Source organism: Rhinatrema bivittatum, chromosome 12 (assembly GCF_901001135.1).
Source record: "Rhinatrema bivittatum chromosome 12, aRhiBiv1.1, whole genome shotgun sequence".
Taxonomy (NCBI): domain Eukaryota; kingdom Metazoa; phylum Chordata; class Amphibia; order Gymnophiona; family Rhinatrematidae; genus Rhinatrema; species Rhinatrema bivittatum.
Genome location: NC_042626.1, coordinates 79128857 through 79140925, shown reverse-complemented (window position 1 = coordinate 79140925; position 12069 = coordinate 79128857). Strand labels below are relative to the sequence as shown.

Below are 12069 nucleotides of genomic sequence, written 5' to 3'. Positions count from 1 at the left end.
TGTTTTTGAGCCAAAAAAGTGGATGTCCAGTAAGTCCCCTAGGCTGGGGAAGCCTCATTAAAAGTCTGTGTAAAATGTAAATCAGGCATCTTCGATCTTCATAACCTTGCCTCATATGTTGGATCCATTTCATAATTCTTCATTCTGTGGGATATGCAGTTAAGATGCCCCCTCAGGCCATTAAATATTAGAACTATGAAGCTTAAATGTGAGGTTTTCTTCCCCTTCGTTCCTCCTCCAAGAGACCAGACCAGGATAAGGCAGTGTCTCAAGGAAAGTAGAGAGGTCAAGTTCTTCCACAAGTTCTGTGGTACAGAAAAGAAACATATAGCTATTTTGCAGTCTTCTAAGAGACACCATGCTGAATTAAAGCATCAAAAATCCTTGGGTGCCATCTTCAAAGAAGCATCGCACTGAAGACCTGACAAAAGTCTTCAGCACCATTGATGTTGGTGTGGAATTGTTGGAGCTCAGATCTTCTAAGCAGAAAATGGTGCCATCCTCTTTGATGAGGGGATTCCTGGTGCGGAAACCATCGGAGTCAAGATCTCGAAGCGGAGGATGTCGGCACCATCCTGATCAGTATGGAAGTCTTGTTACTGAAGATGTTCGGTTGCCATACGAATCAGAGTAGAGGTTTTAGGTGCAGAAGACTCCTTCGGTGCTAACACTTAGGGGTAGATTTTAAAAAAGAGCGCGATTGCGTACTTTTGTTTGCGCAGCAGGGTGCAACAAAGTACGCTGGATTTTATAAGATACGCGCATAGCCGCGCATATCTTATAAAATCCTGGATCGGCGCGCACAAGGCTGCCGATTTTGGGCAGCCTGCGTGCGCCAAGCCGCGCAGCCTGCCTCCGTTCTCTCTGAGGCCGCTCCGAAATCGGAGCGGCCTCAGAGGGAACTTTCTTTCGCCCTCCCCTCACCTTCCCCTCCCTTCCCCTACCTAACCCACCCCCCCGGCCCCTATCTAAACCCCCCCCCCCTTACCTTTGTCCCTCGATTTACGCCTGCTAGAAGCAGACATAAATCTGCGCGCGCCACGGACTGCTGGCGCGCCTGTCATCCGACCTGGGGGCTAGTCCGGAGGCCTCGACCACGCCCCCGGGCCGGCGCCACGCCCCCGGTCCCACCCTCGAAACGCCGCATCCCACCCCCGAAACGCCGCGTCATTCGGCCCCACCCTCTGACACGCCCCCTTAAAAAAACCCCGGGACTTACGCGCGTCCCGGGGCTCTGTGCGCTCCGGCGGCCTGGGCCCTGCTCGCGTAAATCCGCCCGGATTTACACGAGCAGGGCATTTAAAATCCGCCCGTTAGTAAACAAAATCAGACAGAGTTCTCTGTCAGTACCCAAGTTGGAATCATCATCTGGAAGAGCTCTTACAATATTTCAATGCCTCCCTATCTAGAATCTTTTCTTCACCTATGTGGAGGGACTTTTGTTGGGAAGTACATGTCAATGTTGTCTACTTCCAAGACAGATCTTCCTATTCTGAAGAAGATCACTGGGGAATTATGAAATTAATCTCCTATTACAAAAACCTATATCCACATCTTCACAAAAACATTAAACCTTAGATAAGGAGACACCAATTATAATCTCTGATTTGATCAATCCAAATTCTCTTGAGGATTCTGAGTGTCTTCACTCATTGGAAAAGACTTAGAACCAACATCAGGAATATTTCTTCTCAGAGAGGGTAGTGGATGCCTGAAATACCCTTCCGGAGGAGGTGATGAAGATGAAAAACAGTCAAAGAATTCAAAGGGGCATGGGAAAAAACACTGTGGATCCCTAAAGGCCAGAGGATAGAAATGAAGAAAAGGGTGCCTGGGGGTAACTTGCTGCCTTGATGCTTTTGATGCAACTGCAACATTTCTCTCAGCTTCAGTGGCAGGGGAAACAAGGAATTGCTTTTAGACAACAACCAATGAGGGCCCCAACTTTTATGGTCTGGGAAACTAACAGCTTTGACGGTGGGGGGGGAGAGGAATTGGATTCAGCCGACAACCACATGGACCCTGACTTTTAAGGTCTTGGTACTCATACACAGACATAAGGGAAAATGTTCAGGACTGTTTCTACAACCAAGACATAAGCAAAGCACGTCAAGCAACACTGTCTGAATTTTCAAGAAGGCTCATCACCCAGTAAAATATTGCTAGCAGTCCATTTTTTATGGGTTATCATATGGCTTGGGGATAACTGCATGGAGTAGCAATTGCTACCCTAAGAAAAACATGGGGGTAACCTGCATGTCGCAGAAGATGCCATAAAGCTTGCTGTGAGACTGGATAGATCATTTGGTCCTTTTCTGCCATCATTGCTATGTAAGACAGCTATTCTTCCAGATCCTTCTCCAGAGCCCCAAAGGAAGTTCCACTTCACCTGAGGACACACTATAATCCATTTTTCCTACAGATGATGGTAGAAGACATTCTTTTCAGATTAGAAGAAACAGAGCAAGAATCTAAAGAATTTCAATGTGTTTTAAAGTTAATTCAGCAGCTGAAGCAAATCAGGACATTTCCAGTCCATAGAACAAGACTTTCAAAAGAAAATTTGGAAGACTCCTTTATGAACTCTTCCAGTAGGTAAAAAATATAGATGTAAAATATAGCATGCAGCACTGCCTAGGTCATGATAGGCTTCAACTACCTCATGACTCATTAGTGGCTAAATCAGTTTTCAGAAATGGAAAGAGAGCAAAAGCATTTGCGGCAGTCCTACCAGGAAAAGAATACTGACTCCTGGAGCCATGGGAAGAAAATAGTACCAAACAGTTATGCTCCAATCTAGGAAAGCAGAAGATGAGATGCTTCTGACTATTTTCAGTCAGGATCAGGAAAAGTTTATTTTATTTATTTATTTATTTATTTATTTATTTATTTATTTAAGGGTTTTGATATACCGCGGCACGTATGGAAACATCACCTCGGTTTACAATGAACATTAACTTAGCAAAAGCTTTAAATCCAAAACAATAAATAAGGATACATAGATCATAAACATTAAAACTATTAAATAAAATAAAATAGGAGAGCAATAAAATGAACTTAAAGGGTAAATAGCTGACAGTATTAAACTCGAAAATAAATAATATCAAATAAATTCAAAAGAAGAGCATTTGGCCAGAGGATCAAAATTAAGAGTACAGATAATTACATACTGAGCAATATAAACATGATATGTAGATTATTTATGGTTCAGAAGAAGATTGATAGATCAGTTATAATATTAAGAGAGCTGCATGTATATAGGTCAAAGGGAGTTGCTAAGGTAATTTAAAGTAACTGCATTGCATGCGTAGAGAAGTGGTATAGTTAAGCCAATTAGATATTATTGTCTGAAGGGAAGTGTTCATAAATTGTAGGCTTGTTTAAACAGCCAGGTTTTCAGGTTCTGCTTAAACTTCTTTGTGGCAGGGTTCTTGGTGCAGATCTGTGGGCATTTTGTTCCATATGTTGATTCCAGCTATCGTGAATGATCTTTTTCTTGTGGAAACATATTTGTATTTTTGAGCGTAGGAAAGGAGAGTTTAGCCTGGTGCATTTTTCTTATTGGTCTGTCTGATGTATGTACTGTGAAAATATCAGAGAACCAGTGCATATCTTGGTTATGTAATGACTTGTGTATAAGGGTAAGCACTTTGAAAGATATCCTTGAAGCGATTGGAAGCCAGTGTAGGAATTGTAGCGCTGGTGTGATATGTTCGTGGCGGTGCGTGTTAGTAGCAAGCGTGCAGCCGCATTTTGTAGCATCTGTAGTGGTGAAGTGAGTTATTTGGGAGACCTAGTAGTAAGGAGTTGCAGTAGTCCAATTTAGATAATATAGTAGCTTGTAGTACAGTCCGAAAGTCATGTGGGTTGTAGAAGGGGTTTGATCTTTTCAAAGTATGAAGTTTGTAGAAACCATTTTGATGGTGGAAGTGATACATTTTTTTAATGTAAAATGTTTGTCAATTATAACCCCAAGGCTGCGGACTTGTATAATGTGATGGTCAGGAAGATTTTGTTGAGAGGGGTAAGCATGGGTGTTGTTTTGTGGCGAAATGATGAGCAGCTATGTTTTGTTGGTATTTATAGCCAATGAATTTTCAGTTAGAAGATTCTCAATTTCCGCTAGTGCAGTATTCCAGGTTTTGAGAGCATTGGGTAGGGAGTCATTGATGGGTATTAGGATCTGTGATGGCTCACCGTCCGTGAGGCCTCAGGCGTCGCCCTTCCGTCGTCCTTCCTGTGCCACCACCTACGGCCAAGGTTCCTGGAGTTCGACAGGCTCGCGTAAATCCCGGGGTCCGGGCCTCCGCTGGCCCTGGTTTGGCTGGGCTCCTAAGTTCCCTTCAAGCAGGGTTGGGGGTAAGCAAGCCCCCGATCCCCCCAAGGATGACACAGAGAGAGAGAGAGTGCTAGTTCCTTCAAAGCAGTTTATAAAGTACCACCTGGAAACATTACATGAGGGTTGTCCCATCCCCCTCCAGCCCTCCGGTTCTCTTACAAGCAGTGCTATTACAGAGTAACCCTCTTACTTCTTATGCTTATCTCTATCACAAGAGCTAACCCGCAGGCCCCTTTAGAGCCCTCCTCCCGGGCTTCCCCTTTAGGCTAAGGAGTATCCTTTACCCCCCCCACAGCTTAATCAGTATCCATATATGAACTGGAGGACTCCTCTCCCCCTGAACCTACCTCCATCTCTTCCTCCTCTGACAATGAAGAGCTGAGTTTTTGTGGCCAGTTCCACCAAGGGGGCACACCCTCTTCCATCACCTCCATGGACTCATCAGTGTCTACCTCATTATCCTCTATGCCTGCCACCTGTTCACCTTCCGGCTTCCCTCCCCTGTCTGGTGGTGTTTCAGGGAAGCTGGGATGTGTAGTCCTTCTCCTCTTTTCCTGCGCCCCCTGCTGCCTGGCGCTGGTATTCTTGTTGTGCTTATGGTAGCTTGTCAGCTCCTGCCAGCGGCCGGGCTGTGCTACATCACAGATCTGCACATCATCTGCATAAATGAAGTGCTGGAGACCCAGTTTCGTCAATAGACGACAGAGTGGAGTGAGATATATATTGAAAAGAGTTGAAGAGAGCGAGGATCCTTGGGGTACTCCTTGTAGCAGATTTTTAGGTTTGGATTCATGTTGGCCAATTCTAACACTGTATTTCCTGCCGTTCAGAAAAGATTTGAGCCAACATAGTGCAGTGCCAGTGATGCCGAATTGTGAGAGGCGAGTTAAGAGGATGTTGTGGTTGACTGTATCAAATGCCGAGGAAATGTCTAGTAGTGCAAGTATGTAAGAGTGACCTGTATCTAATGCTTTTAGAATTGAGTTGGAACGTGATAGAAGAAGAGTTTCAGTACTATGGTACTTACGGAAACCATATTGGGATGGGAAAGTAATTGATTTTCATCTAGGTATTCAGTGAGTTGCCTGTTGATCACTTTCTCTAAAATTTTGGATAGGAAAGGAAGGTTCGAGGACTGGGCGAAAGTTTGCTGATTCCGTTGGGTCCAGATCAGGTTTCTCAGTGTTGGTTTTTATTATGGCGTGTTGAGGTTGAGCAGGTATGAATCCAGAGGTGATCGATTTGTTAAGAATCTTGGTTATAGGTATTGCAATTGTTGGACAAATGGCTAGGAGTGTTTTGTTTTTGTTTACTGTTTTGTTTTTGTTTACTCCTCTCTTGGTAATGGTGGTAATTATTTTTTACAGTAACTTAAAAGAAAAAACATGACATCAAATTTTAAACAGTATACAGTAACGAAAGATAATAAAACATTACATCAAATTATACAACAAAGTTAACATGAAAACTGCATACTAAGATTCAATAATTAAAAAACCCCCAAAACTTACTATCACAGAAAAACAAATTAATCATAGTAATAATATTGAGACTAAAGCCAGAAATATAATAAAATCCCTAAAATTCTAAAATCCCGGAAAAACATCAGTCAAAGATTTAGTTAAAAAGCCAGGATTTGATCAGTTTCTGAAATTTCAGATAATTACTCTCTAGGTGAATGTCCAAAGGCAATGAATTCCAAGTCAATGGTACCAGATATTGAAATGTTGACTACCTTATTCCTTCTGGATAAACTTGTTTTGGAGAGTGGCAGTAACAATGGAGCCTTTGTGAGGATCTCAGACTTCATGTATGTTGATAAGACATCAGCAAATTAGAAAGACAGTCAAGAGATCCTTTGAAGAATGCTTTGAGCCAAACATAGAACTTTGAAGATGACTCTTCAGTGCACAGGAAGCCAGGAAAGACTAAAGAGGTTAGGACTTTTCAGCTTGGAGAAGAGACGACTGAGGGGGGATATGATAGAGGTGTTTAAAATCATGAGAGGTCTAGAACGGGTAGATGTGAATCGGTTATTTACTCTTTCGGATAGTAGAAGGACTAGGGGACACTCCATGAAGTTAGCATGGCGCACATTTAAAACTAATCGGAGAAAGTTCTTTTTTACTCAACGTACAATTAAACTCTGGAATTTGTTGCCAGAGAATGTGGTTCGTGCAGTTAGTATAGCTGTGTAAAAAAGGATTGGATAAGTTCTTGGAGGAGAAGTCCATTACCTGCTATTAAGTTCACTTAGAGTATAGCCACTGCCATTAGCAATGGTTACATGGAATAGACTTAGTTTTTTGGGTACTTGCCAGGTTCTTATGGCCTGGATTGGCCACTGTTGGAAACAGGATGCTGGGCTTGATGGACCCTTGGTCTGACCCAGTATGGCATTTTCTTATGTTCTTATGTTCTTATGTAATATTGTTGTGCAGGAGGTGGACCCTTGGGCCGAGGTGGGGGTGACGCTACCCGTAGGAGGGATCCTACGGGTCCCCACCGTCGGCAGGCGGAGTGGGCTGACTGACGGAGGCTGGCTGGAGCTTCATCAATACCAGCTCTCGTTCCCCGCGAGTGAGCCTTTGGGTACCAGGGCCGGCTGGAGTTAGGTGGGCCTCCGTATGTCGTTGTCGTTGAGAAGATGGAGAGGTCAGCCCAGGAGCAGCAACAGTGGAAACTGGAGAGTCTATACTGGACGAGGCGGAGTCTCGAAGACCCAGGTGCCAATAGGAACGAGAGTCAGACAGGGGACGCCCCGAGCAAGAACAGGCCGAAGCCTGAAAGGCCAAGTCCAGGACCTAAGACTGTAGAGGCATTGTAGAATAGGCTGAAGTCAGGGCAGACGACAATCAAAGAGCGGGTGGCAAGGCAAGGCTAAAGTCAAGTCCAGAAGCGAAAGTGCTGGCGCGGTAAGACAAAGTTGAGGTCAGGACTAGGAGATGATCAGTAGCTTGGTCAGGCTTAGCAGAGGTCCTGGACTAGGAGATGATCTGTAGCGTGGTCAGGCAAAGCAGTGGTCGGGTCCAAGAAAAGATCAGTAGCGTAGTCAGGCAAAGCAGTGGTCGGGTCCAGGAGAAGATCAGCAGTGTAGTCAGGCAAAGCAGTGGTCGGGTCCAGGAGATGATCAGCAGTGTAGTCAGGCAAAGCAGTGTTCGGGTCCAGGAGAAGATCAGTAGTGTTAGTCAGGCAGAGCAGTAAGGCGGGTCCAGGAGATCAATCGAAGCACAGGAACGAAGAAGACAAACCAGGAACAGGAACACGAAGGAATCACCAGGAGGCAACGAAGTACATGACCCGCATGGAGACCTGTTGCAAAGGCGACTAACGAGCTGAGCCCGGCCTTATATACCAGAGCTCAACGATGTCATCGTCCGGGGCCGCAGCCAAGTTGCCACCACGGGCCCTTCAAAAGGAACAGAGATGCATGCGCGCATGCCTAGGGAGGGGCATGGGGCAGGATAGTGGCGTCTCTCCGCGGACCATGCGGAAAGGCTCGCCGCAGAGCACAGGAGTCCATCGTAGGAACAGGAGCGCCGGGGACGGCCCGAGGATGGAGACGGCGGCTCACAGCCGTGAGGGAAGTAGAGCCAGATACTGGAGCAAGCTGCAGAGGGTAAGAGGGCCTGGCTGCGGGCCTGCCATGGCTGACACACGCAATAAATATAGGCTTTTTAAACACCAGGGATATATCATCAAATTTGGAAATCCCCTTGATCACTGGCTGCAGTGTTCTGAAGAACTGCATTCTCTTCAAATTTGTTTCAGTAATATCCAAATAGAATTGCAGTAATCTTTGATTGAACTAAAGTGCATGTCAACATCATTAAGTTTGATAGAAACAGATAAGGTTTAATCTAAGAATCATTCATAAACTAAAAATACTGACTTACACAAGCAGGAAACCATGGATAATCTATGGTCCAAGTACATCCCTAAAATTTTTATTTCCTTAAGAGGTATACAAAAATGTTTTGACAGGGTACTAATTTGGTATTTGATTGATTTTAAACTTATTTACCACAAATCAGAATTAACTTCGGAGTCGAGATCTGCGCTTGCTCTTAACATCCCTCCCAATAAAACACAACACTTTCTTGGCTTTATAAAAGGCCGCAGTTTATTAACATACCTGATCCCCGAACAATATAAAGATCATGCTGACAACATGTCAGACAAAAAAATATTGGGTGCCTCCCCCCCCCCCCTCCTTTATGCTCTAGCTCCCACTACGTCCCAGTGGTAAGCTAAGTACTTCCCTCGTTGTCTACCCCGCCACGACCCAGCGAGGGTAAGACTTGGCCTTGAGCTTTAGCCCCCTAGCTCATTCCGGCCTTCTCATGCAGCAGCCCCCCAGCTGCACGAGACTGCCCCCCCTCCCCCATATCCTTTTTAACATCCAATATATTAACAACATTCAACTTGGGCTCGGGTTCCGCCACAAAAAAGAAGCTATGCTTCCTTGTTCCCCCCATTGCGGCCCCTTATATACCTCCAATTGCTGCCTCCAAATCTTCTTGCAAGGCATTGTTAAATAAGGTCTATCCCCACATCAGATAAGTGCAACCCGTCTCCTCTAAAATACCCTTCCAAGATTTCCCAAGCCCAGCCATGCCTAACCCAGAACTCACCTTGCTGAACTACCCAATGCTCCATCTGCCTATTTACTTTTTTAACTCCTCTCTTCCAAATTGGCTCAACCCTGCATTTAAAACGAACTACAATGTCAGACCACCCCAATTTAATCTCCGGCCAGTTCCTCATAATCATCGTGAGGTCCTTCCGCATATCTGCAAACAAATTCCTGCAAGAATCCCATCCTATGTCATTCCCGCCCAGATGCACCAATAACAGTTGGGGGACCCCAAATAAATTAACCTGCTTTGCAAGAAGGATAACAGCTCATTCTATCTCATGCCCCTTCTTCCTTTCCAGCACATCCTCCAATTCAGCTTTCCAATTGCAGATTCTCTCCATACGGCCGCTTTTTGGCCCTCTGCTCCACCCAATGAATGAATGAGTGGCCCACGACCCAAGCACACTCCTGTTTTTATTAACCATTATGAATTCTGCAAAAGAAAAGACCAGTTAATATCAACTTCTCTCTCCTCCTACCCCCTTATTTCCGTACATAACTTCTGAAAGTCTTAGATTTCCCACCCTTCCAAGTGCTCTTAATCTGTCCCTCAGCCATGCCAGGTTGCCACCGCTGTGGTGGCTGCTCCTATACGAAAGGGAATGTGTGAGGTGTAACAACTCACATCACCTCCCATCACCTCTACTACTCTTTTTAATACTCTTGAGATTTGAAACCTCGTCAGAGGCAGCCATCCATGTGCACTAAGTAGGATCCCTGGATCTTAGGATGAATCCTCTCATTACTCCTGCAAATTTCTTACAGGGCACACCAATCCGTGGCCCACTCTGCCCAGTCTAATCCAACACCCTCTCCCTAATTGATCCGTCTTTGACTTTTTCAAATAGACCCTTGCGCTGTCACTTTGAACCCACAATGGCTCCCAATAGAACAAAGAGTGCAATTTAAAACACTATACACAATTCATAAACTAATCAATGACGAAAATGCCGACTGGCTAAACCACTGCACTACGATTACATGTCCCCTCAGAGAAATCTCAAGTCGGCCAATAAAGCTCTGCTAACCATACCCTCAGTCAAAACAGCAAAGTTGACCCAAGTTAGAGAGAGAGCACTATCTTTGGCAGGACCATTATTATGGAACACATTACCACTAGAATTAAGACTAATGAAAGAATTAAAACTCTTCAAAAAAGCTTAAAAACATGGCTCTCAAAAAAGCCTTTCACAGTGAGGTTGTTGAATAAGAACACATACACACAGCTGAAAGTCACCTATAAAAAAAGCAGAATTGCTCATTTTATTATTTTGCTCATAATTAAGTATTAAATTAGAAAGATAGTATAAACATATATGATTATCTTAATAATCATATAAATAGTAACCCCAACCCATTTCCCATTTAGAGTATATTATTGAACTATGTAACCGTAAAATATTGGCACCCTATGGATAATTTAGAAGAACCAAACCAACCTATTTTCATGCCTAACTGTAAAGCGTTGTGATGGTGCATTACTAAACGACGGTATAAAAAAGTTTTAAAATAAATAAATAAATAAATAAATAAACATCATCCCTGCCCTATGTGCATTTACCGGAGAACTCGCTACCAACTCACTGATTTTCAAGGCTCCGAAGAAGGCCAGACTGAAGGCCACTCTAAACAACAGAGCTTCGAAAGTCGACCAACACACTTGCTCTAAGTACCTTGCCATCCTTAACAAATCTGTATATTGGATGGGTCGTCTCCTATCCCCTTCCCAACCCCGCTCTTTTGCCCATCTATACAAAATTCGCTTCACGTGAAAACTTAAAGCCGGATTCCTCCGTCCCCTAAGCTTCACAAAGAAGGCAAGCCCCTGCTAAATTGTATCTATATATTTATTTATTTGTCAGGTTTTATATACTATCGTCGGTATCGCCATCACAATGGTTTACATGGTTCGAACAGTATATGATAATTTACATATGAGGTGCATGGGTCATAAATAGATTAAGATACATGTGCAATTAGTTAATGGTATTTTTACAATAGGCAGTGAGAATAATGGTATTTGTACAATCGGTGGTGGGAGTATATCACAGAGGTATATCAGGATTGTCAATGTTTGGCGATATTAGGTGATCTGGGTGTCAGTTGCTTGAGGGGTAAGGGTCTGTTTCGGTTCAGGTTGGAGGGTCTGTTGTTGGTTTGGTTGTTGAGTATTCTTTGCTTGTCTTGGTAGGCTTTGGAAGAAAAGCCACGTTTTCAGATCTTTTTTGAATGCGACTTAAACCGTGGATAACGAATAGTCCCTGGACTTAGCCCATAGTATGTAATCCACGACTGCTTCTTCCCCCACTGCTCCCCTGCTCCTTCCTTTTAAACCTCAAAAATTCCATCAATGCCCTATGCCCAGCAATATATGCTGCCCAAGTGTTAGGTACTACCGACATTTTTATTAGTGTCCACGCTTCTCTTTCCTAGCTCCCAAAGGTATTCTGGACACTGCTTCCCATTCGAAAGCGCTCCTGGTGCCAATGATCTGAAGACCTCTCACTTAAAACGAGGAAGGGCATCAGCTATAACATTTTCAACACCTGGAACATGCTTTGTGGTAACACTCACGTTCAGCCTCAGGACACAAGCCTACTAGCGCGTTGCAACAACACCGAAACCATCAAGCATTTTGCTTGACAACCGATTGATTACCTGTACCACCCCCAGGTTATCACACCCAGAAAATGACCCGCTTATTGCTAAGCTCCGCACCCCAAATTTCCAGAGCCACAACTATGGGGAATAACTCTAGGAAGGTAATATTCTTTGTAATGCCCTCTGCCACCCAGTCCTCGTGCCATGGCTCGGTACGCCATTTACCTTGAAAATAAACCCCAAACCCTGACAAACCTGCTGCATCGGAAAACAGTTCCAGTTCCCTATTAGTTACTTCCCGATCTGGCATTATTGCATATACCGTTGAAATCCTCCAAAAATATCTCCCATACCTTCAATTCGTCCTTGATAGCCCGCGTTACCCTAATAAAGTAATGAGGCCAATCTAACTCCGGCAGTATCTAACTCCGGAAGTATCTGTAGATATGTAACCGTAAAATATTGGCACCCTAGGGATAATTTAGAAAGC

At 44.2% G+C, this 12069-nt stretch overlaps 1 protein-coding gene across 1 annotated transcript in view; it reads left to right on the top strand.

The window, feature by feature from the left end:
- Positions 1-12069, top strand: part of ARHGAP23 (Rho GTPase activating protein 23) — a 389525-nt gene that overhangs the window by 196036 nt on the left and 181420 nt on the right.